This window comes from Orcinus orca, chromosome 12 (assembly GCF_937001465.1).
Source record: "Orcinus orca chromosome 12, mOrcOrc1.1, whole genome shotgun sequence".
Lineage (NCBI taxonomy): Eukaryota > Metazoa > Chordata > Mammalia > Artiodactyla > Delphinidae > Orcinus > Orcinus orca.
Genome location: NC_064570.1, coordinates 3979392 through 4006983, shown reverse-complemented (window position 1 = coordinate 4006983; position 27592 = coordinate 3979392). Strand labels below are relative to the sequence as shown.

Here is a 27592-nt window from a genome sequence, read left to right as displayed (position 1 = left end):
AGTTCAGAAAACACAGATTGCCTGGTATTCCTCTGCATCATAAACAATGCTGCTATACACATTCATGTGCCTATCTCCAAACCTATGAGAACTTCTTTGGAGGGGATAACATACACAAAATTGATTTTTCTGAGCCATATGCCTTTAACTTAATGAAGTACATCCTGTTCTCTACAGTCGCCTTCAGAAGCCAAAATAATATAAATCTCAGCAACAAACTGACAAACTTTTCAAACATAGGATGGATTTATTAATAGATAAACAGCAACTACCTGGTTCTTCTTGGAATAAGGATAGGCATAAATCAGAGTTTTTAAAAATTAGGTAAAGTTAAACAAAACAAAATATTATAGGCAGTGAGGGTGGCTAAAAATGAATTTCTGAAAAAAGTGAAAGGCCATGCTTTTACTGTTTATGTAAACGAGTCATGTCTTCATCTGCTTTTGTAGGCTCTCCTCATTGCTCTATACTTAAACATTGGGTTACCTCAGGACTCTGTCTTCAGGCTTCTTCTCTCTCTGTGCTCACCCCCAAGATGCTACCATTCACTATCACAGTTTTAAATACCATCTGTGTGCTGGAAAACCCAAAGGTACACTCCAGTCCAGAACTCTCCCTTGAATTTCCTATTTCCAGCTCTCTACTCAATATCTCCTCTTGGTTTATAATAGTAATCTCAATATTAATGTATCCAACACTAAACTTTTTGCTTGTTTAAGGCTTGGGTTCATTTCTAAATGAGAGAAAAATCAAAACAACATTGACTAAAACAAAATAAAAGTTCTTCTGCCTCATGAAAACACGAGGAGTAAGGGCGGCATGATTGCTCCCTATTAACTATCCATGTTGCTGCCCTTCAAAGCTCCAGCCTTGTCCAATGTCTCATGGGTCAAAACAGTTTAATCAACCCCAGCCATTCAATATCCATTCTAGCCTTTTGAAGAAAGGAGAGATGGAGAAATGTACAAATTCCCCTCCTGGTCTTTAGGGACACATGCCAGAAGTTTCTCGTGCTTTGAAGGTCTCAGAGAAAACCCTAATATATTATTCCCTACTAAGGTTTGGAATAACTTGAGAAAAAAATTAAAGGAGCTACAAAGTGAAACTCAAATATATCTTTGATGGCATGGACAAACCTGGTTGTATGTCTGTTGGTCAGGTGATCATGGACCTTGACCTTGGACCAGAGGCAGAGTCCCACAGAGGAGCAGTGGTCATTATCCCTGTGTGTGAGCAACTTATTCCAAACAGGAAGGATGGTGGGGTTAAGCCAAGCATGTGCAGTTATTCCGCCCAAACGTACTGATGGGTTATGCCTCCCCACCTCTCAAGGAGACAGAGAGAAGCCAGAAGAGTGCTCTGGATAAATCTCTTCTCTTAAAAGCCAGAAGGGTCTAAGCGTTCATCTTTAACACAGGATACTATCCTCATCTTAGGAGCGGGGTCACATTTCACTGCAAGAAATCCTAAGGAATGTGGCATGTTTTCAAGGGGGTCTTGTGTTCAGCTAAAATTTAGATCTTCTGTTCCCAATGAAGAAGAAACCATAGTTTCTTGTGGCACCAAGTCCATTTCACTGCAACCTGCCTTCCTCTTGGCCACCGGAACATCCCTGTGTATATCTCTTATACACAGTGTCTCCCCAAAAGACAGAAGCCCAAGGTGCCAACCAAATGACTTTGCATATTATTCAAGTTTCAGGATGTCTGAGAGATGCTCAGTCATCTTCATCAGATCTGGGTGTGGATCCCTGTGATCCAGTGTCTGTATAATAAAAAGTATGTAAACTGTCATGTATACCAATAGAAAAGGGGAGTAGGAAAAGGTAACCTCAGCAAAATCTGCACTCAGAAGGCAGGCAATGGAACCCTTGTCAGTCCTAGGCTACAGCAGCTTCAGGTCCTGCTGCCCAGAGATTATGCAAACTCTTACCTCACAGTGGATTCAGTTCTTTGAGTCTCAATTTGTCCCTACTCTGCTCTCTCAGAGCAGCAGCCCTTCTTCCTCGTCTTTCTTAGTTCCTGATTACATCCTTTGGAATGTTTTCCCTCATCCATTATTCTCCATGGCCACACCTGAGATGAGCTTTGGGGAGTCCACTCTTTGGGAGATCTGTGCAGACTACAGTTTACCTTTAAGGTTGCTTATCTTCTGTGGGAATGGCAGCTCCAGGAAGGCTGACACTGTGTCTTGTTCAGTACTGTAACCCCAGAATGGGGAAGAGTGGTTCCTGCTTGTACCATGTACTCAATGACTATTGGTAGAACAATGCCCGGCCTTGTTGAGTCCTCTATCCATAGAAGGGAGCAAAAGAGACCATTCTCTTTTATCCCCATTGTTCTATTAATTTATGGGTTCATCATACAACAGCCAACAGGTTCAAGGAATCTCTGTTGTATGCTTCTGAAATTCCAGGGATCCGTTTCTTTCACCAGACAATACATGCATTACTGCCAGTTCACCTATACTATCTCTTTGCTGTAAAGGTGTCAGTGTATGAAAAGATATGTGACCATGTTTTTAGTAGCAAACCAGCATACGCTACTTTAAAAACCCTTTCTTCCTTTTTTTGAAAAGCTTCTGCCGTGTGTTAATTACTATTAAGGGCACTGAGAATATGAAGACAGAAAAATACACAGTTTTTTTTTTCTTTAAGAGCAGTAGAATGCAGGAAACCTAGATATGGAAGTAAAAAAAAAAAAAAGAAACTTAGGACGATGTAATATCTTATAATAAAGGGATGTGCTGAGGAACAAATTGGAGGGAAAGGATAACAAGGGAGGGTGAGGATAGGAGCAAATTTCCAAAGGAAAATAATTATAAAGTAGGCCCTGCTATTCTTCAGAAATCATGGTACTCTGACACCAGATCCCCAGTGCTCTTCGGACCCCTAGGCTCTCAGCTGCGTGACCAGCCCATTCCGGCTTCCCAGACTGTAGGACTCGTGCTCTGTTGCAACTGCTCTGCCCCTATTTAATCTATTCTATCAAAATGCAATGAATTTCCACTCATTTTCCTAAATTTGACTGCACACACATAGAGTTGTCGTTTCTCAAGAAATCTTATAAACTAATTTTATTCAGTATAAATCGTCATCATTAAGTTAGAAGTGACTTTTTCCAAGGGCATTACTATTTAACACATGAGCAAAGGACTGCTGAAGTTGGAAAATAATTTGATGCTGAGAATGAGTTGCTAAAGGGAGCAAGGAGGAATTACTGGGGTCAGAGGGAGTTTCTCGGCACTCGTAAGTTTGTTCCAAGAAGCAGGTTCTTTCTCTGCTGTCGGTGAAGTCTGTTTCCTCTCAGGGTCTAGAATGCCTGAGGGATAGGGAATTCTCGCCTGATGATGCCTAGTGATGGTGTCCACTTCAGAGGAATCTGGTAGAGATCTCTGATGACCCCTTAGCCACCCAGCCCCAATATGTGTGCTTGGTTTATTTTAGGACAGAGGTTTCCATGTGGGGAATGATAATGATCTGAACAAAACCAATTTCTCCCCGCTCTCCAGTTGATAACACATGGCCTCCATTATAAACACTCATAAGCGCCTTTTCTAAATTCACACATATTTCTGTACAAAAACTAATGGTCCATTGAGTCGGGAGTTCTGTATGTGACAGTAGCTGGTGCCAGATGTTCCAGAGGAAAGCTGAAAGGCCCCATGATGGAGCTAACCATCAAAAACTAAAGCACCGGGAGAAGTCTTAGCTGACCCAAGGTGGAAATCAATCACAGGTCTTGAGCCGAAAAGATCATTACTATTGGCAGAATTTCATCTTGGCAAGTGCTGTTGCACACACCATTTTTCCATACAAATTAAGCTAAATGCATTATGAACAGTTGGTAACTATTAACAGTGACTACACTTTTCGACAGTCTCTAACAATTTTCTTCAACTCTTAACCATGTTAACAGATGTGTTAATTACTGCACTAAACAAGGCATATAATGAGACGAGTTAATGTGCTTCTCTATATGGAGAAAGGGGAACATTGAAAATATAACGACAAAATTACACACTTTTTTTTTTAATATAAATTTATTTATTTATTTATGTTGGCTGTGTTGCATCTTCGTTTCTGCGCGAGGGCCTTCTCTAGTTGTGGCAAGCGGGGGCCACTCTTCATTGCGGTGCGCGGGCCTCTCACTGCTGCAGCCTCTCTTGTTGCGGAGCATGAGTTCCAGACGCGCAGGCTCAGTAGCGGTGGCCCACGGGCCCAGCCGCTCCGCGGCATGTGGGATCCTCCCAGACCAGAGCCCGAACCCGCGTCCCCTGCATTAGCAGGCAGACTCAACCACTGCGCCACCAGGGAAGCCCTACACACATTTTAAAAAGATGTTTTCTTAGATATCACAATAATGAGAATTCTAGGAGGTTCAGGGAAAATTTTTAATAATCTATTTAAAATATAAAAGAAATATATTCAGAAATGTATTTATGTTCCTTACAGTGTTACTTTTAAAGTTAGATTGGAAAAGGTGATGAAGCAGGTAAATAAAATAGATTATATCCACAGGATTAACCTCTCTGTGGCTATTGAAATTAATTTTCTGAAATATATTTAGGAAAAAGTGGTCACAAAAATTTGTGCAGTATGATTCAATCTGTTGTCAGGCTACCATTCTATCTACATAAACATGGACACTCAGACTTATATGCATACGATCCTGGAAGAATATATATCACAATATTCACAAAGGCTCTTCAGAAATGGAAGGATTATATATATTACTTTTATCTTATTTTTTTTGCCTGAAAAAACATGTATTAATTACATTTTAGTATGGAAATAGGTGTTATTTTACAAAGCAAACAAACAAACAAGAAAATACCAGTACTACAGTTGTTTTAAAAAAGAAAAACTCCTTCCTAAATATAGCCAGACACCCTCTTAACAGTCCCCTTTAGAATATTTGAGACAGGTAGAATCTTCCAAAAGATTTTTAACTAACTCCGAGAGAGAGAATAAAGGGGAAACAGCAAAGAAAAGACAGGAAATATAAAACCAGTCAAGCTTTCAAAGTACAGGTTTCGTATCCCATAACTACTTTCCAAGCTCACAGATCATGTTTCAGTTGTCATCCTATCTCGTTCCAGCCCTAAAATTTTAGAACAACTCTTCGGGCAACATGCTATGATTCCCACACTCTCAGCTCTAGACAAAGATGCCATTTTATTTTCAAATACACACAAAATAAGTGATCTTCAGGTCATCCCAAACTCTCCACCTGCATCTAGTAAAAAAGATCCATTTCAGGTAATGGACAATTTTTTTCTACTTCCGCTTTTTGCTCTGAGGGATGTCAATTAGCAAAAGCCCATTGAACATCCATTTGTAACTGATAAGTGAAGCTGTCACTCAAATATAAGTGTATTTTCCTATTCTCAGGCTCCCCATTACCTCCAGCGCTACAGATTATGGAATGACCTACCCAAGTCCAAATTATTGCTATATCTCAAAGGGATTCTTTTCAGGATATTTGAGTCTGAGGCCAAATTTTGAATCTCAAGTTTCCCATGTCTTAGCTCTGTGTTCTTTGAGCAAATTGATTAATCTTTCTAATTCATAATTCGTTCTCCAGTCCCACTTTTATGGACATTTGCTAAAGATCAAAGGGGGTAGCAGCTGTCAATTGTTTGTACTGTGTCTGGCACAGAGTAAACACTGAGTGATAGGAATGTCACAAGTCTTACAGGGACTCTGTTCTGAAACTTTTCCAAAGACTTTTAGTTACTTGTACAGTTATTTATTAGCACATTTAGGACTGGAGTTGAGCCATGAAATGTGTCACTAGCTACTCTTGAGCGTGGGGAGTGGAGATGACCACGCCGTTTTTACTTTGAGCAAAATAATCTAAGGGGCAGAAATGCATGGCACCTGGGGAGACCCTCCCATCGCTCACGTTCACTCCCTGTTAGTGCAGCAAATGAATTAGATCTTTAGCTACACACACAGCCAGTGGTGGGAACACACGGGAAATCAGACGCAAGAAAACGCACAGACTAGAGACCTAATCCTCTATGAGAAACTAGAAAATACTGCTTAGTCTCACCTCACCACAGACACTGTGTGGTTAAGGAGAGGAAAAGCAGTTTGCTTGTTAATGTGGCTAGCCTAATATGGCTTATTATCTTTTCCTTCTTTCTTTTTTTGGAAAGCTTCCCAGATGATGATTTATTTGCCCTTCCAAATAGCACCTCGGAGGCTGAAGAAAGAGGAGGGGTATGAGGGAAAATGAAACTTGTTAACAGGGTGGAATTTTCTCCTTCTCCAAGTGAGCGGATTCCTTGGTGTCTATTCAGAGGATAAAGAAAAGATCCTGCCTGTTATTCACCTTCAGCAAACACACAAATCAAACACGTCTCTGTCTGCAGCCTGAGGGGCAGACCTGTGAGTTGGGCTGCTGTGAACTCCTGCCTCTGGGAGCTTCACATCAGCACTTGACTAAGAGGGGGACTCATTACAGGAACAGTGATTCCTTGGCAGAATTAAAGCATCATTTTTTTCTCTTCCCATCACTGTGTTCATTTCAACTCTTCTCCAGAAGTTTTCTCTCTAGCCTGGTGAGGGAAGGTGATGGATTTAGAGGAGCTAGAAGAGGAGAGAAAGAAATGAATCAACTGGTCCAGGAGACATAAGACACGACATGCAGGTCCCTTGTTTGTGCGGTTCTATTTCTAGACCGTGAAGAGGAGGAGGTATGAATCGAGAAATTATGCCAAGAGTAGAGATGCAGTGTTTCTTCCTGGTGGTGGAGGGGACAGGGAGATGCAACTAGTTGCAAAAACATCTTTAGCTTTTTCTTGAGTATGAAGAAGAAGGGGTTATTTCAGGTGGGGAAAGTGTTTGAATTCCCAAGTTAAATATGCCGAGTTGGAAGCACACAACTGAAGAAGGTAGGAGAGGGAAGAAATCCCACGATGCTGATTTATTTGTGAGCAGAGGGAAATTAGGAGACAAGAAACATAATTAATATGCACTCAAAACAGTATATGTATCTTCACTGGGTTAGGCACTTTTATAGGTTAAATTGTTTCCCCCAAAAGATATGCTAAACCCCTAATCCCTAGTACCAGGGAAGGTGACCTTATGGGAAGACAGGGTCTTTGAAGATGTAGCTGAGTTAGGATGAGATCATGCTGGGGGTGAATGGGCCCTGATACAATATGATGGATGGGTGTTCTTACAAGAAGAGAAGCGACACAGAAAGACACACAGGTAGAGAGTCACGTGACCACAGTGGCAGAGATTAGAGTGATACAGCACCAAGCAAACACCAGGGACCATGGCCACCACCAGTGGCTAGAAAGAGGCAACAGAGCATTCCACTCAGAGCCTTAGAGGGAGCCTGGCCCTGCCAGCAACTTGAGCTGGGCCTCCTGGCCTCCAGAACTGTGCTGGAATACATTTCTGTTGTTTTAAACCATCCAGATTGTGGCATGTTGTTTCAGCAGCCCTTGGAAACCAATATACACCCTGAAGGAACTATGACCAAAATAGGATACCATTTTTACTGTTAAAGGATCTACAACATAACTAGGAATGTTACCTTGTGAGGGTTGAAAACAACCTGTTACCACTGCTGAGAGAAGAAAGAGATCAATGTTACCATACTGAGGCCGTCGGTGAAGTGTTTGTGCTAAAATTTCTGACTGAGGCCTCATGCTATACTTATATAATTATAATTTTAGAACCCTATTATTTTGAAATTGAAATGGACTAAAGAGAATATGCAAGCTCTTGCAAAATGTGCTCGAATTAGAGTTAAGGTCCCCAAGAGTCACTTCCTCACTGCCCCGGCCCTGCTATTTCTGCCTCTTTAATGGGGCAGGTTCACTGTGATCTGTCCCAGAAACATGACATCAGGTTATTATAATGCTGTCATTTAGCATAAACGTTTAAGAGTTGACTGGCTTACAGAATACTAAGAAAGACTTAAGACCTGGATTGTGTAGTAAGCAGGACCATGAGCCATCGGAGGAGAACAGTGGCCACACCCTGCCGACTCCTGAACGGCCTGGGCATCTCTCTCGCCCACTGCTCTCCTGCCACTGCTGTCCTCGTCCTGAGACCGTGGTTGCCGCCCTCCCTCCTGGTTCTTAGTCTGTGACAAGTCATCTGGGTGTCTGAGCCTGGCCTCATCTTAATCTCATGTAATTAGTTGTACAAGCAGTATGTAAATGTGTAATTAAATGTCAACTTCTTAATCTCAAAATATTTATATTAGCAACTTCATAAGAGTAAGAAATCTGTCATGAAATAAGAAAACGACTAATAGTTACTCCTTTCCAGGAGCAACAGTAAATAATCCAGCATCACACAATGTCCTGCTTTGTAAGAGCAAGTTGGAAATGAAAATAAAGTAAAAGTTACAAAATCTTTTTACTTTTGAGGTTCTTCCAATAAGATAATAAACTCCCAAAGGCAGAGACTATATTCCAATGTTTCTTTATCTCTCCGTGGACAGCTGAGCCTGTGCATTTGTGCCGTCGGTGCTGGTTGAGTGTCACTCCCCAGACCCCGACCAGGAACATCCTAAAACACACAAAGAGATTGACAGGACACCACGGGAGCCGGCTGTCACAGGGGTAGGTCAGCCACCAATGGCCCGGCAGCCTGACCATCTCTTGTGGAAACTCCAGCCCAGTGTGTCAGTTTGTCTCCTTTCTATTGTCAGGATATGTTTACATAGCCAGGAGAAAGGAGCTTTAAATTGAGGTGTACTTCTGACTTGTCTATCTTCCTAGAATTCGAACTTCTTCAAGCATCCAACCGTATTTTCTACTGCTGACAGTTCCGAGTGCCTTTGCTCACTGCCATTCACTAAAGGGGTGGACATTTTATATTTAATGCAAAGAACAAAATTCTATTATAAATAGCTCACAACAGGATTTATGGATACCTTTTTAAACAATACTCTCTGTCCCTAAGCAATATATGCCAGGAACCAATTAAATGCAATGTGCAGCCCTTCTTGGGCGACTGGAACTTATTCAGAAAAATCATCACTGCTTTTGTTATTATTCAAACCTTCCGAGTGCAGATCAATTCCAGGGTGAATTCAGTGAAGTGCACTGCAGACAAGGCCCCCTCTGATCCTGATGTGTCATCTCACAGGGAACGTGCGACAGACAGCGGCAAAGAATATTGAAAGTGGCTTACAAGCTGAAAAAATACTGGTGTACTACAGGTATGTTGGTGAGTTGTATCTGAGTGCAAAATGTCATTAAAAAAAGCATGACATTTAAGGAAGAGCTGAGACCAGTCATACCCAGTACCATTTGCAAAGAGCCTTTCCCTAGTTTCTTTTGTCTTATCAAGTGATCATACAAGGCTCTAGGCTCAGACTCCTGGACCTGATTGCTAGAGATGTGCCTGCCCAGTTGTCAGAGGGCATCACATAAGCATATATAAAATAGGAAATTAAAGGAAATATAGGAAAACAGTGTCTTTATAAAGCAAACTTGTTTTTCTTTAAATTTACACCTTTTTCTTTAATTTTTTACATAAAACTATTATGTAATTGTAGAACAACTGAAGATAGATAAGCAAATAAGATGGAAAAGTATTATCAAATTTATTAATCACAGTTAACATTTAGCTCATTTCCTTCCATTATATATTATTTATATATATATAAAATAAGTTATTAATATATATTATATATAATTATGCTGACATTATATATATTTACATTGTTATATAATATAAATACTATTTTATTATTTATATGTATACATAATTTAGTTTTATACAGTTTTTACACATTTGTATATGGATATGATTATCATGTTCTTTTTCATGTATCAATCAGTTTCATATGTGTCTAAATTATCTTTGAAAATATGAGTTAGGATATTAATAATATTTCATAATTTGATCATTTTGCTGTGAAGTGAACATTTGATAATTTGACAGTTTGACTGTCCATGGGTATTCTATTTTGTTTCTAAACTTTTAGTATTATATATAATTTTGGATGAACATCCTTAATCAAAATCTTTGCCTACATCAAGTTTTACTTAGATTTCTTCCTAAGAGGTAATAAACATTTTAAGAAAGAAAAAGAGAGAACATCCCCCAAATGTCTGATTTTTCAAAAAGTATATGAGAGGGCTCATTTTATTCCAACCTTTCTGAAATTGGGTATTACCATTAAAAAATTTTACTGCTCTCTCAAGCAAGAAAGTGATATTTTTGTTTTAATTTTACTTTAATTATTAAGCTAAACAATGTAAATCACTTTATTCATCATCTGTAATTCCTCTTCTCTAATAGTCCTGTTGTAATCATCTTTCTACTAAATTTTAGTATTTTTCTTATCACTTATATGGACTCTTTCTACAATACTTTATTATTGTAAATATTTAGTACTGTAAATGTAACCCTCCTCGTTTATATTTGTTGTAATTATTTTTCTTATTTGCACTTTTAAAATTACGTCTGTGATTATTTTAACATCTTCAAATTCAAATTCACATTTACAGTTTATTTTCTTCTCTTGTATTTCCTGTTGATTCAGGTTTGGAAAGTGACTTTGATTTCAAGATCAGATATATGATCTCCTATAGTTTTATATTTATCTCTGGTTTTCATTTTTTAATATAAATATTTAATGTATTAGAATTTCAGCATTTCTTCTGAGGTGAAGCCCTAAAGGTCATGTTTTCATTTTTATAATATCAAAATTAATAAAGAAAGTGAATCCACATTCTCATTTCTGTGTAATTGTACTCAAAATTTCTATGTAATTGTACTTAAAATCCTTAAGTGACTTCCTTTAAACACAACTCTACTCTTACTATTTTTTAAGTGGGATGATATTTTAAATAATGGCATCATTTTGAAATGTAAGAAAAATAGATGAAAAATTTTTGAGTAACAAAATTAAAGGTAAAGCGAGATTTAATACAGCTGGTAACCATCCCCTATCTGTATTGGCTGAGTGATGGGATCAGAGAGTAAATCTGGTTAAATTGATCTGAAAATATTACCCTATCTGTTGAGGATGTGATTTTTTTAAAACCTACAAGATTAGAATAGTAAACTAGCATGAGTAATGCACAGCTGCAAAGATTAATGCTACTGCTGTCTCTTCAGCTAGGCTGTCTCAACTACTGATGGCATTTTTGTAGGACTGGCCTGCTTTGAGGAATTGTTTGCAGTAATGACAGATGGACCAAGTTAATCAAAATGGCCACATTTATGATAGAAATAATCCCCAAGGGCTGTTTAATTGTTTGCATTTCTGAATTTTCTGATATTGACTGTTTTTTCTCTTGCCACCTTAGACAATAAAACTCAATGTGAGGAAACTAGACACATATGCAGAAAACAGGCTAAGAACCACACGGGTCTCTGAAACCAGAACAAACGTCTCCATCGACAATGCCTGTAACAGAACCTGAAGGTAAATCACAAGACAATGAAAGCTTGTTGTCTCTTATTTGGTGTCCCATGGCTGAAATGTGCAGTGTTTCTGATGGATTTATTCGTGGGGCTTTGGGGGATAAAGAGAATCATGTAAGTTAGGACTTTGCTGACATAAACATGATCTGGCATCGACAGACACACTGGGATCTTTTTGTGTCTACACGTAACTCATTCCCAGGACCCTGGAGGGCACATACGCTGTGGATTTTTCTGCTGGGCCCTCAGTGCTCTTGAGGATTTACATTAGTGAGACAAATGGCTAATTCACTACAGCCAAATGTTGCACATTTCATGATTAAAGACAAGCCTCCCAGGACTGGGCTTCATTTATTTCTCCCGTAGTGAAATATGTGTGGATTTATATATTTTCATTACTACATAAATACGAGCAGTTTATAAAATGCTGGAGGAATTATCAAAGTTAAATCTCCCATTCCAAGACTATGAAAGGAATCTTCCTGTTGTTCCTCTCCTCATAAAAGCATGAGCCGCCATGTAATGATTTAATGAAAAAAATGTATTTAATTTCATTACTTAAAAAGTGAAATGAACAGAATTCAGCACATCCACTCATGAATTCAGCTGGAGTGAAACCCTTGGTTTCTGAAAAGTAAAGTCTGCTGAAGAAACTTGTACCACTAATTGCCCCAAGTTACTGATTATTCATGGAGATGGCATTGTATCATAATGTCAAGGTCGTTGGTTTAGTACACATAATTATACTGTAAATTTTCCAGGTTATCAAACTATTCATTTGTCTGTTCACCCATCCCAGGAATACTTCAGTGGCTCCCTTGTGCTTGGCTCCATTTAGGGACGGGGAACTCAGTAACACACAAGACGAAGTATTAGTCCCCTGGAGCTGACTGTGAAAGGCAGCCACTAAAAATAGCTCCAGATGATACCTGCCTACTGGCACTCATGCTCTTATGTAATTTCCTCCTTCTTTAGTGTAGAGTGGACCTCATGACTCTTTTCTAACAAATAGAAATTAGTGAAAGTGATGGGAGTCCCTTCAAGATTAGATTCCAAGGAGGCTGTGGCTTCCATCTCTGGTAAACTTTATCACTCTTTCTCTCACTTGCTCTAGGAGGAAACACCTACTTTGTGGGCTGCCAGAGAAGAGCCCACATGGGAAGAAACTGAGGTTTCCAGCAAAGGGTCATTAAGGACAAGAGCCAGTGAGTGGACATGGCGGCAGGACTCCCTCCTGTTGAGCATGAGGTGGCTGGTCAATATCACAACCAGAAAACTGACACTGTTAAAGTCAAGACACAGAACATTTCCATCACCTCAGGGAGGCTTCATGTTGCCCTTTTGTAGCTACATCCACCGTTTTCCCACCCTTCCGTCTCCTCTTTTACCCTTGGCAGCCACGAATATTCTTTGTATAATTCTGTCGTTTAAGGAATGTTATATAAACAGAATCATAATGTATACTGACTTGGGGATTTGCTTTTTCACTCAGCAAGGAGATTCACCCATGTTGTTGTGTATATCAATAGTCTTATTTTTTTCTTTTTATTGCTGAGTAGTATTCCATGATATGGTTGTATCACAGTTCATTTAACAGTTCACCTATTGAAGGACATCTCAGTTGTTTCCAGTTTGGGGCTACTATGAATAAAGTTGCTATATCATTCATGTACAGGCTTTGTGTGAATGTGTTTTTAGGGTTAATGCCCAGAAGTGTTATTGTGAGGCAGTATTGTAAACAGATGTTCACACAGTGACTGTATCATTTACATTCCCACCACCAATATCTGAGTAATCCACTTCCTCACACCCATGCCAATATTTGGTGTTGTCATTATTTTTTATTGTAGTCATTCTTATAGGTGTGGAGCAACACCTCATTATGGTTTCAATTTGCACTCCATTAATGGCTAATGACATTGAACAATTTTTATGTGCTTATTTGCCTTCTGTATCTCCTCCTGGGTAAAATGTCTGGTTGTGTCTTTTGTCTAATTTCTAATTATATTGTTACACTGAAGCTCAAAATCTATTTTTGAACTAATATTTTATACGAGGTGTGAGATTTTGGTTGAGGTTCTGTTTTATTTATTTTTGTTTGTTTGTTGTTTTACCCATAGATATCCAACGTAATTTATTGGAAGTCTGTATTTCATCCATTGAAATATGTTTGTACCTTTATAAAAAGTCAGCAGGGCATATTTATGTGGCTCTGTTTCCAAACCCTTTATTCTGTTCCATTGGTCTATGTATCTATTCCTTCATCAACACCACACAGCTTGACTATAGAGGCTTTATAATAAGTCTTGAAATTAGGTAGAGTAATTCCTCCTTTTTATTCTTCTTTTTAATAGTTTTAGCTTAGATTATTAATTTAAGACTTTTCTTCTTTCCTAATATATGCATTTAATATCATAAATTTCCCTCTCAGCATTGTTTTAACATTGTCCCACAGATATTCTAGATTTTTCAACTTTCTATATAAATTTTAGAATAATCTTGTCTATAACTACACAATATTTTGCTAGTATTTTGAAAGAAATGTGTTAAACCTATATTTCAATTTCAGGAAAATTGTTACCTTCATTATGTGAGTTTTCCAACCAATGAGCACAATGTGTCCCTCCAGTTATTTAGATATTTGATTTATTTAATTAGTGTTGTATAGTATTTAGCCTACAAGTCCTATACATTCATTAGATTTACACTTAATTATTTCATTTTATAAACGATCATCAATGGTATTATATTTTAAATTTAAGTCTACATGCTCATTGCTAGTATATAAAAATACAACTGAATTTTGAATGCTTATATTGTATCCCACAACTGTGCTAAAGTCTGTTTTAGTTCTAGTAATATTTTTGTAGACTTATTGGGTTTATTCAACAAAGATAATCATGTAATCTGAAAATAGGAAGTTTTATTTCCTCCTTTAAGATCTGCTATGCCTTTTACTTATTTTTCTTACTGTTTTGCACTGGCTAGAACTTCTGGCTAAAATGGTAGTATTTTGAATGATAGTAGTACTAGCAGGCATCTGTGTCTTCTTCCAGATCTTAAGAGAAAAGAATTCAAGGTTTTATAATTAAGTATAATATCAACTATATCGGTTTTGCAAATATCTTTATTAAGTTGAAGAATTTTCCTCTTTTCTTATTTTTCTAAGGGCTTTTATCATGAGCGGGTATTTGTGGATTTGTCTTTTTTTTTTTTTGCAGTACAATCAGTTTTTGCTTTACATATTTTGCAGCTCTGTTGTCTGGTGCATACATGTTTAGGATTACTATATATTCTTGGTTGATTGACTCTTTCATCATTAGATAACATATATCCCCATATTTTGGGTTTAATGTGTTCTTTTTCCTTCCTGATGTTCTAAGTATTTTTTAAATCTTTTACTTATATTTAGGAATTTCTTTTAGCTCTCCTTTTACGTCAGCTCTTCTGACAAAAAAAAAAGTTCTCTTTATGTTCTTTCATCTGACAATGTCTTCATTTCCCCTTCATTCCTTAAGGACATTTCTACTAAGTGTAGAGCTCTGGATTAATAGTTCTTTTCTCTCAGCATTTGAAAACTATTATGCTGCTTTCTTTTGGTCTTTATTGTTTTTGGTGAGAAGTCCACTGTCATTTGATTTGTTTCCCCTGTAGATAAAGTGTTTCTCCCTCACTGATTTCAAGATGTTTGTCTTTAGTTTCAGATATTTGGCTATAATAAACATCAGTGTGGATTTCTTTGGGCTTGTCCTGTTTGGGTTTCACTTAGCTTCTTGAATCTGAATATGAATCTGAAGTTTTATGTTTTTCACTATATTTGAGAAGTTTTCTGCCATTATTTTTAAAGTATTTTTCAGCCCCTCCCACTTTCTCTTCTACTTCTGTAAATTTGATGACATGTATGTATGTTTTGTTATAGTCCTATGGGTCCTCAATGTGGTGTTCCTTTTTTAGCTATTTTCTCTCAGTTGCTCAGACTGGATAATTCCTAATGTTCTATCTTCAGGCTCATCGGTTCTTTCCTCTCTCCCCTTGTTACAGGTTGTATGCTCCTGTGTGCCCCTTCAAAATTCTCATGTTAAAACCTTAAGCTCCATGTGTTGTATTTGGAGATGGGGTCTTTAAGGAAGTAATTAAAGTTTCATGAGGTCATAAGGATGGGGTCCTGATCCAAAGGGATTGGGGTCCTTATAAGCAGTGACACCAAAGAGCACTCTTTCCCCCCCTCTTCTCTCACCCTCTCTCTTCTCCCTATCCTTGTGCTTATGCACAGAGGACAGGCCATGTGAGAACTTGGTGAGAAGACAGCTTTCTGCAAGCTGAGGAGAAAGGCCTTACCAGATAGGAACTCAACCGAAATCTTGATCTTGGGCTTCTGACCTCCAGAACTGTGAGAAATAAATTTCTGTTGTCTAAACCACCCAGTATATAGTATTTTGTGTTGACAGCCTGAGCAGACTAAGATACCCCTTTATTCTGCTGTTGAAACTACTGTTGAGTGTTTTATTTCAATTGGTGGCACTGGACATGGTTACTGATGAAGAATAAGCCTGAAGTAGTGAGGAAAACAATTCACAAGCAATGCAGACTCATCATGTAAATATCAGCTATTATGCAGCAGGCTTTATCTAAGAAAAAAAAAATCCTGGGGCCTAAGTCTTGAGTTTGAGATCTTTGGAAATTATCTAAAATTTTTCAGTTAAAGGATTAACACAAATATGATTGATTAGCCAATTATTTGAGGGGCTATCATTGTTATTCAGTATTGTCTTTTAAATACCTATTATTTTAATAAGTTTCTGAACTGTCTGTATGTATTCAATAAATAAGTATATATCGAGGTCACCTTATTTCCCTGAAACCAAGGTGCGTATGGAAATTAGAGGAAAAAACACTAACATAGTTAATAGGCTTTTGGACTGTGTTACCTTTGTAATCTTATAATAATGATTTCCGAATTATGCCCAGAAACAGAAAGTCTTTTGTTTTTAGCATGGCTACTGGCCCTGTGCCTAATTTTGTTTAATATCTGTCTTCTCTACTTTTAGTAGGACCTGTTTCTTGCTCTTGTTTATGACTGTGAAGGAGATAAAGAGCATTAAATGCATGCAGTGTAAGTCTTCTCTTTGTCTCTATCTTTGTATAGAATTTATCCTGAAAAATAACAGTCTCAGAGGGCTTCCTGATCCCCATGGGTGGTCAGAGGCTTCATTGTGGCAGCTGGTAAGCCCAGCCCACTGCTGTGGGGCAGCAGGGGAACCACTAGAAAGAGCCAGTTACAAGGATTTATTTTCTGTTTATTTTTTACCCTAAATCAACTGAAAAAAAACAACTGTATAATATTTAGTCTGATAAGTAGAAAAAGGAAAATGCAAGATTTAAATTATTGATTCATAAAATAAGGCAACAGACAATTCAGTTCATTATTGAGCATGGATTTGTCATAGTCAACTAGCAGGCAGAAGTGCTATGCATACAGATACTAAAATAACAGGAAAGAACAGCTGACTGGGAAACCAGTTCCCCTGCCCCAATTATTTTCATAATAGTCTCTATCTACTACCTTCATAGATAATCCATAAACAGAGTGCACCACCAACTCCAGATTTTCATTGCATTTGTTTTTATTTTTGTGGTAGATAAAGTTTTCAACCATGTTGAGATGAAAGTTTAAAGTATTATATTGTCTCTGCATTTATAGGTTTGTCACAGTATTGGGTAATTAGGCATGTTGGCAGTCTAATATCCAAGTTAGATGCATTATGCTTTTGTAAAGAACTGAACCGAAGAGTGGTAAAGATACAGTGAAATTCCTGAATCTCAAAAGCTTTTAAATATTTGAATATATATATGCATATGTATGTGCAGTATAATATAAATATAGGAAAAGTAGCCAAAAGGGGCCAGTTCTCAAAATCCAGAGTCTTCGTGAGACACAGAATCAGACTTCAGATTTTGAGGGCCTCACCCATCCAAAGATTTAGCTAGTACTGTGGGGTCATTTACTGATTCATTTAACAAATATCTATTTACAGCTTACAGCAAGCCAGGGCCTGTTTTGGTGTTAAGGGTCAATGAATTTTAGGGCTAAATCTGCAGGAATAACTTGTCCCTAAGGAGCAACTACAATATGAGAAACCAGCGATCCTCTCGGCCCTGCTGACACACTGCCTTCCCTCTTCTAGACTTTCAAATCTTATTAAAGATAGGATTGCTTTTCCCTAGAGTTTTTGTCACAGAAGCCATCTAAGACACACTTTCTTCCTTAGAGAGGTCAGGAAGAGGGCTTGAAAACGGCCATCAGTGGTTGTGTTTTAGGGACAGAGAAATGTAAAGTGTTCAAGAAAAGCATGAATAGGGAGAAGACTAGCTGAGGAATCAACATATACATGTGAAAGCAGACAGCCATGGTGTACTGTGACCTCCTGCTAAATGAGAAACCAGCCTGAAACCTATTGGCTCAAACAAGAATGAGCTTTCTGCTGGCCTTGCTGGGCTCACTGACAGGGCTGTGTCAGCTGGTAGCAGCTGTGATTGCGGTTCTATGACAGCCTCACAGGCCTGCTGTTGGAGCTGGCTGTTGCCTGGACCTCTCTTTCTCTCTCTCTCTTGCTATTATTCAGCAGTGAAGCCCGGGCTTCTCCACGTGGCAGCAGGAGCATTCTAAGAGATTGAAGACAGAAGCTGCGAGGGCTCTTGAGTCCTAGGCTCTGAAACTTCCAAAACTTAACTTCTGCCACATTCTGTTCATCAGAGTAAATCACCAGGCCCGGCCAGATCTAATGGACAGTGACGGACCCTACTTCTTAAAGGGAGTGGTGCAAAACATTGTGGCCTTATTTGATCTACAGTATCAATTAAGGACTTCATGTACTATTATATCATAATATATTTTATATGTATATATATATATATATATATATATATATATAAAACTTTCAAAATAATCCCCATTGCATAAGAGGTCCCTGGAAATGCATCATTTTTAAACAGATAAAGGAAGAAAAGAAAAGAAGGAGGGTGAAGAAAAGGCTTCTCGCTGTGTTGAAATAATTTAAAACTTATAGAAAATTTGCAAGAATGGTTTAAAGAGCTTCCATATGCCGTTTATTTAAATTCTCCAATTGCAAATTTTTTCTATATTTGCTTCCTCACTGGGATAGCAGAAAACTGATTAGTTGTTGCCTAGCCTGTCGGGGGAGAAAAGGGAATGGGAAGTGACTGCTAATGAGTAAGGGTTTACTCGTGGGGGGGACAAAAATGTACTAGAACTAACATATTGTCATGGTTGCACAACTCTGCTAATACACAAAAAACCAAAAAAAACCCACTGAATTCTACACTCAGTGAGTGAATTTTATGATATGTGAATTATGCCGCAATAAAATTGTTAAATACGGTCTAAAAGCATTAAAAGAATGGATTTCATTTTTAATGGTATTGAATCAAAGGTTGTGGGCCTTTATTTGTGCTAGGACATTGCCAAAAACTTCTCTAAAAATGAATAATCAGAGAATCTAAACAGTCAAAATAAATGGGGAATATCTGTGAATTCTATGATGTGATTTGGGAATTGACAGTGTGGTAGAGTCAGGTATTCCACAGACCCAGAGTATTATTCAGGACTCAGTGGACTTAGAGAAATCAAATGACCCACCAATGTCCACTGGCAGTGCTGGGTAGGAGGGTACATGGGCCTGACCCCAGCCTACCTCACTCAGAGTTAATTTAAGTGACCAGAGATCTGATAAGACAGCTTTGATTTGATGGCTTACACAATACAAATATGGCATAATTGCAGATTTATAAATATATATAAAAAACAGAAATACTGAATATTGTTCAAAGAAGAAGAAAACTGAAACTATTTCATTTCATGTAAGCAATTGTTCCAAATTTGGTTCATCAGAGCACTCTTTGTACCAGTAACTTTCAGAAGTATCTGGTTTTCCTTCATTTAAAATTTGCTACCATGTTTTTGGTGTGTGTAGTTGGTATTAAATTTTACATTTTAACTCATGTTCATGTGTCATCATATCCAGAAAATTATTGGTAAGAAATTACCTTAACAATTAAATAATAACCGATGCCTTTTGGAAGCTTTAAATTATTTTTGGATAACTTCTCGATTGCCACTATAGCCAAAGTTGTGTTTTGTGAAAAATACACATTATATTACTGTCAAGGTAAGACGCTGAGATAAGTTAATTTCCATGTTTTACTACCATTTCTATGGTTATATAAACAACATATATTACTTCAGAACATGTTACCATGGTTATTTCAGGTAATTCCAGGTTATTAATGCTTTTAAAATGAAAATAAATTTTTTGTCAGTGGTTGAATACAATTGTTCAAGTTGAATAGAAAGAAATACCCTTTCTTGTTAACATAGGGTATTTCACTTAGTGCCCCTGATGGGAGGTGGGAGGGAGTCACGGCGGGGATGCCATTCTGTCCTCACTCCTCTCCCATCTTTACTAATATCAGAACTGGGTAGAATCTCACGCATCTACTGATAAGCTGTTGTACATGAAACAGAAGCAGCAGCAGATGGAAAATAAGCTCTAAAACTTAGCAGTCCCTCGGCTTCTGGATATAAAAAGAGTGACAGAAAAATGAATGACTGCAAAGCTCCGAAACAGGAAACGCTGACCAGATGCTTGTTCGTTCCATGTTGCTGCCTTTATTACTGTTTATTTGTTTATTTTTCTCACTTTCTCCACTGATGGACACGCAGGCTGACATAAACTTGAAGAGCAGATGAGTGTTTGGGAATAGACATCTGAAATAATATTTTAAGTGTTGATTCTGGGCCGGGACAATGTCTTTAGTGCACTCTCCATGTCCAAAGCCTGCCAGGGATAGGAGGAGGTGTGGACACCCAAAGTGCTGGCTGAACTCTGATCCCTTCGAAACAGGATGGGCTTTCTCCTGTCCACACGTGAGCATTTAGCCAATGAGCCCAATTTACCAGGCGTCTGATCTTCGTATTACTTGGTGATAGTCCATAAATATCTGAAACCAAATTTCTGCCCCCCTCCTCCGAAAGCCTGGAGCAGAGAATGCGGTTGCAGGAGCAGGGCAGACAAAGGTCATGAACAGCTTAAATTTTCTCTGACTTTTTCTTCCCTTTTTTTTTTTTAAATTTTATTTTACATTGGACTACAGTTGATTTACAATGTTGTGTTAGTTTCTGGTGTACAGTGAAGTGATTCAGTTGCACATATACATATATCTATTGTTTTTCAAACTCTTTTCCTGTTCAGGTTATTACAGAGTACTGAGCAGAGTTCCCTGTGCTATGCGGTAGGTCCTTGTTGATTATCTATTAATCTTCCTTCCACGGTTCCTTAGTCCTGCTTTCTTGCTCTCTCCATCCACGAGATTTAAATTTTATAACATTGTCCTGTGTCATATGTATTTACATAAGCAGAAGTGAACACCTTATGAAGCAGGTTGTGGTAGGGATTCATAAAAATAATAGAAATCAGGAAATATTATTGCAATGACAGCACAAAAGTGAAATAAATACCACATGTACCACTCAAATACACAAATGTACAACACTGCACAACACTACCTTAGTTATCTATCTGCATCTGTAAGTATTTACTATAGAGCAGGTGCATGTCATTTGAGGATTTGTAAATTAATGAAAAGAATATATATATATATGTATAACTGAATCACTTTTCTGTACAGCAGAAATTAACACATTGTAAATCAACTATACAATAAAATAATTTTTTTAAAAAAGGAGAAAAAATAATTATTACTAAAAGCTTAAAATTATCATATCCACAAATACTTACATACATAAATTTTACTCAATTTATATAAGTACCAGGGTTTTCCAGGAAAACTTCACAATCTAACACAATATCTTGTTGAAGGACCCTAAAACTACTTCTACCTTTGTTGTAATGCTGACATTGTTGGAGTGTATATTTGAGCAGATATAAATAATGTGGTCGCTACCCTGTAACAAGTGTATCTTACTGAATGTCCAGGCAAGCTTATGGGTGGATAGTGCCTTGTTTCCTTTATTTTTTTCTCCCTATGGAGACAGAGAGGAATCCTAATGAGAAAGAAAGAAACAATACTCAGAGAAAAAAGACCTGGTTCAGTTCAACATGTGGACGAATTAGGGTAATTTAACAGAATTTTCTGCCTGTTTCCTCAAGTGCAAATAGTTCCTGTCCAAAGACCCTCCCAGGGGTGCTGTGAAGTTCAAAGCAAGAAAGTAGCTTGTCATAACCTGTAAGTGCTCTACTAACATAAACCGCCAAATTAATAATGAAAAAGGCAATTCAAAGTTCATCATTTTCCTTACCAAATAAACTTAAAACACTCACACAAAACCAATTTCCATTTCACAAAAGTATTTGGACAGAATACGTTTGAATTATTTATCAGGAAACCCTCTTCACAACTCTCTCTCTCTCCTTCTCTATCTCTCTCTTCTTTTTTTTATTTTTCGTCTTCTTTTCTTTTGGTTTACCTTGAATACTTTTATGTTTTAGACCTGTCATTTTTACAGGATGCTTACTGGACAAACTCTGTCTTTGAACATGCTATTGAGTCAGCCTGTTTCAAAGACTGTTGCACAGAGTATATCAAGGGAAACACAATTCCAGCTCAATTTTAATAACGTTGTGTTTTATTTTAATTATAACATACATTCAATGGCAGTTTCAAAATTAAATGAAAAATTGAACAAGACATTTTAGCAGCCATTGGATAATTGAAAAGGAATATTGGCTGAGTGGATTAGTTTATGAAAGCTAAGATGTCAGAAGAGTTTTGGTAAAAAAAAATCTATATTTATTTCTGGAAACAAAGGGCAGAAGAATCGTAGATCTGGAAAACTAGGAATATTAAAGAATTACCTAGCACAGCCTTCCAGTATAGAAGAATTTTTTTAAAAGAGGAGCCTTTTAAAAAGACTTCAGATTTTTAGAGACCATCACCAAGTAAAATGAAAGTTAGATGCCTGATTAATTTCCTACTTGAACCTGAAAAGGATATTCTTGCATTTAGTCAGAATATTGAGTAAAGCTCTTTTCAAATCAAGGTAAAAACATGATACTCAGTTACATATTTATTGCTTTATTGCTCAAGGCATTTAAGTTTATTTGTTATATGGCATTTTATATGAGAATCCTTTTGTCCTACATAATATCTGCAGCATTTTGACTATGATATTTATATTAGTAACATGATATTAGACGTTGAATGTAGTCACTTGACCAGGAGATTTGGTTAAAGAAAAACTACGTTGGGGCTTCCCTGGTGGCGCAGTGGTTGAGAGTCCGCCTGCCGATGCAGGGAACACAGGTTCGTGCCCCGGTCCGGGAAGATCCCACATGCCACGGAGCAGCTGGGCCCGTGAGCCATGGCCGCTGAGCCTGCGCGTCCGGAACCTGTGCTCCGCAACGGGAGAGGCCACAACAGTGAGAGGCCCACATACCACAAAAAAAAAAAAAAGAAAAAAAAAAAAGAAAAACTACGTTGGATTTCCATATTACCAATAGAGTAAACCTACTGAGACTTCCTTCTACGGATACCAAAACGTTTTGATTAAGGCAATCAATTCAAATTGAAATAAAATAGCATATTCTTAGTGATCATTTTAAGATTAGAAATCAAGAGTTTAACCTTTTCCTCTTTTATCTTTCTTTCCCTCTCTTTCTCTCTCTCTCTGTATTTTCATGATTCTTATTTTAACAAATATTATTTCATACATATAAAGTAAAATGAATGTTAAATATTTTCTAATCTTAAAACAATTAATTATTATTAAAGACACAGAATGAGGGCTTTTGATATGCCAAGGTCAAATATGTTTCTTCATCTCATCATAACGACAAACTAACAAAATAGATATGATTACTTTCCACACATAAAAGGTAAGAAAACATTCACAGAGAAGTTAACTTTTCCTGCTCACAACTACGGAAGTTGCAAAGCCCGGGCAGTTTACAGTTTGTTTGTGTTTTTACTAAATATCTTATGTTGTTACAACCTGTATCATTAGTTCTCAGTAATTCTGATCTCTGGAACAGTGTTATTAAAATGTATTGAGTCCACTAAGAACTTCCATTTATGTAAGAAATATCAATTGACTTTATCATTTCAAAATTTAAAACTGAAAAAATTAAATATGTATTTAGTCTTTTAAAAATAACAATAGATCCATTGTATGTTAACAAAAATAATGTTTTCTGACACCTAATTGTTTCCCAAAACAAAATATTACTGAGAAGGGGGCATTGTTTTACATTTTTGAAAATGTCTTTAATTTCTCTCTTGAAAGAAGACAGCTGGGTTCTCATAGCTGCTTCTGCATTCAGTATATTGTAATATACTGCTTGGGTTAACAAACATATTAAATAAAATCTTGCCTCACACAGATATGTTTTGGGAAAAGGGAGGAATATTTTAGTTTCCTCCCCAAATAACTGTGATATGGATATATAACCTAAAGTCAATAGTAGTTTCAATAAACTTTGTACACTGTACAGTAACAAGAAAATGAGAGAGAAAAGAAAAATATGTTAATATTATTATGAAAATAATTTGCCTGTCTTTCTATTGGACTCTTCATCTTATCCTTACTTATTTGTAACAATTCTTTATGTATGCTAGTAATGAGTCCCTTGTTGCTTGTACATATTGAAAATATTTTCTCCCCTGTAATGGATGCCTTTTCAATATCTTAATTTCTTTTGATAATTTTTCAGTATATCTCAGTTTATTTTTTCCCTTTTATGGTAAGTGCTTTTCATATTCCTTTAAGAAATCTGCCCCGGTTCCAAGGTCATGATGATGTTCTCTTATGTTTTCTGCTAAAATATTTTTTTATTTTAAATATCACATTTAAATTTGAATTAAATAGTGTATTGTTTGAGATAAGATTCCAAATACTTTTTTTCACAAAAGAGTACAGTTAAAAAGCAACACCCATTACCCACTGTACACTATTAATCACATAGCTTTATGATAGGTCTTGATTTTTGGAGTCTTATGTTTTCCAGATTTATTCTTCAAGACCATCCTTGCTAATACATTGCTTTTCCATCTTTGTAACAATTTTAGTATCATCATGTCAATTTCTTTAAAAAATTTTTCTTCAATTTTGGTTGAGACTAAAGGAACTTATAGATCAATTATGGTGATATATACCACTCCTGGTATCCAAAAAAAGCAAAAAACACTAATTCAAAAAGATACATGTACCCCAATATCTTTGGGGTATTCCAAAAGTGGAATATCTTTCTCCACTCTTTTATTCTGAATCTATAATTAAATGGATATTTATTTACTTATTCATTTAAGGCAGATTTCTTATAAAAAATATACAGTTGTGTCTTACTTTATAGAAAATCTGATTTCTTTCTTTTTATTTAGTGTGTTTAGATAATTTATATTTAATGTGAGCATTGGCATGCTTGGATTAAAATCTATCATGTTGCTAGGTAATATTTTCTACTGGTTCTTTTCTTCTTTCATACTTCCTTTTGGATTATATAATTTTTAAAAATGATTCCATTTTATCATCACTGTGGCTTATTTCTTACACTGCTCTTAAAAAATTTTAGTGATTATATTAGGGTTTATAATACAGATCTGTAAGTAATCACAATCTGACTTCAAGTAACACTATACTGCTTCCTATATAGTGTATGAAAATAAGAATGTAATTCCAACTTCTCAAGTATTGTGCTATTGTGTCCATACATTTTATTTTGTATAAAACCAACAATATGTTAATATTATTTTTGTTCTATAGTCATTTATTATTTAGATTGATTAATAACAATAGAAAGCGAGTTTTATAATTACATTGACCCTTGAACATGAGGGTTAGGGGCTCCAACCCTTCACAGAGTCAAAAGTCCATGTACAACTTTACAGTTGGCCTTCCATCTTCAAGGTCTCACATTCACAGATTCAACCAATGACAGATTGTATAGTGCTGTAGTGCATATTTATTGAAGACAACTTCACCTACGAGTGAACCCATGCAGTTCAAATCCATGTTGTTCAAGGGTGAACTGCACTTGTATTTTTCAGCTCATTCTTATTGTAATTCATGTGTTTGTCTGATACAGTCCTTTGACCTGAAGAACTTCCTTTAATAATTTTTCTAGTAAAAGTTCACTAGTATTAATTATCTCTGATTTTGATTTTTTGAATTTTTAATTCTCCCTTCATTTCTAAAACATGTTTTTCCTGGATATAGAATTCTGGATTGAAAGTTTTTTCTTTCAGCATTTAAAAAACGATACTCCATGTTCCCTGGCTTATATAGTTTCTAATTAGAAGTCTGCTGTAATTCCCATCTTTTAACTCTATATATAATGTGTCTTTTCACTGGCTGCCTTTAAGATTTTACACATGTGAATATTTTATTTTATTTTCCTGCTTGTGTTATGTGAGATTCTTGGGTGTGTGGTTTGATATCTTTCATTTTGATAAAATTTCTCAGCAATTATTTCTTCACATATTTCTTCTGCTTCATTCTCTCTGGGATTTATCCTTCTAGGATTTCTCCTTCTAGGATTTCTCTTCTGCATCATTCCAAACATCTTCTATACTCTTCTCTACTTTTAATTTTTAGTTTATTTTTTCTTTGTCTTTTAAATTATGTAATTTCACTTCAAAGCTTTTGCACAGCAAAGGAAACCATAAACAAGACCAAAAGACAACCCTCAGAATGGGAGAAAATATTTGCAAATGAAGCAACCGACAAAGGATTAATCTCCAAAATTTACAAGCAGCTCATGCAGCTCAATAACAAGAAAACAAACAACCCAATCCAAAAATGAGCAGAAGACCTAAATAGACATTTCTCCAAAGAAGATATACAGACTGCCAACAAACACATGAAAGAATGCTCAACATCATTAATCATTAGAGAAATGCAAATCAAAACTACGATGAGATATCATCTCACACCAGTCAGAATGGCCATCATCAAAAAATCTAGAAACAATAAATGCTGGAGAGGGTGTGGAGAAAAGGGAACACTCTTGCACTGCTGGTGGGAATGTGAATTGGTTCAGCCACTATGGAAAACAGTATGGAAGTTCCTTAAAAAACTACAAATAGAACTACCATATGACCCAGCAATCCCACTACTGGGCATATACCCTGAGAAAACCAAAATTCAAAAAGAGTCATGTACCAAAATGTTCATTGCAGCTCTATTTACAATAGCCCGGAGATGGAAACAACCTAAGTGCCCGTCATCGGATGAATGGATAAAGAAGATGTGGCACATATATACAATGGAATATTACTCAGCCATAAAAAGAAATGAAATTGAGCTATTTGTAATGAGGTGGATAGACCTAGAGTCTGTCATACAGAGTGAAGTAAGTCAGAAAGAAAAAGACAAATACCGTATGCTAACACATATATATGGAATTTAAGAAAAAAATGTCATGAAGAACCTAGGGGTAAAGCAGGAATAAAGACGCAGACCTCTTAGAGAACGGACTTGAGGTTATGCGGAGGGGGAAGGGTGAGCTGTGACAGGGCGAGAGAGAGTCATGGGCATATACACACTAACAAACGCAGTGAGGTAGATAGCTAGTGGGAAGCAGCCGCATGGCACAGGGATATTGGCTCGGTGCTTTGTGACAGCCTGGAGGGGTGGGATGGGGAGGGTGGGAGGGAGGGAGACGCAACAGGGAAGACATATGGGAACATATGTTTATGTATGACTGATTCACTTTGTTATAAAGCAGAAACTAATGCACCATTGTAAAGCAATTATACCCCAATAAAGATGTTAAAAAAAAAATTATGTAATTTCTATCACCTTATCTTCTAATTACTAATTATTTGCTACATTTATCAACTTTAATACTAAGCAAAGCAATGCATTTTTTAATGTACGTTACTGTGTTCTATCAGGTTATTTATTATAGTTTGCATCTCTGTTTTTGTTGCAAATTAGCACCTGTTCATGTTTTCCTTCTTTTCCACTTGAGTACGGGCTGGCAAACCACAGCCACTTTTCATAGATGAAGTTTTATCAGAACACAGCCATGTTCATTTACTTACATACTATTTCTGGCTGCTTTTGAGCTACAATGACAGAGTTGAATAATTTCCATAGATTGTATGGTCCTCAAAACATAAAATATTTACTACCCCTTGGAGATA

At 36.8% G+C, this 27592-nt stretch overlaps 1 long non-coding RNA gene across 1 annotated transcript; it reads left to right on the top strand.

Moving 5' to 3' along the window:
- Positions 1–9065: 9065 nt before the first annotated feature.
- LOC125960680 (uncharacterized) lies at positions 9066–13047 on the top strand. Its single transcript, XR_007470600.1, has 3 exons — positions 9066–9194; positions 11296–11414; positions 12528–13047. It is a non-coding gene; the product is annotated as an uncharacterized LOC125960680 (long non-coding RNA).
- The last annotated feature ends 14545 nt before the right edge of the window (positions 13048–27592 follow it).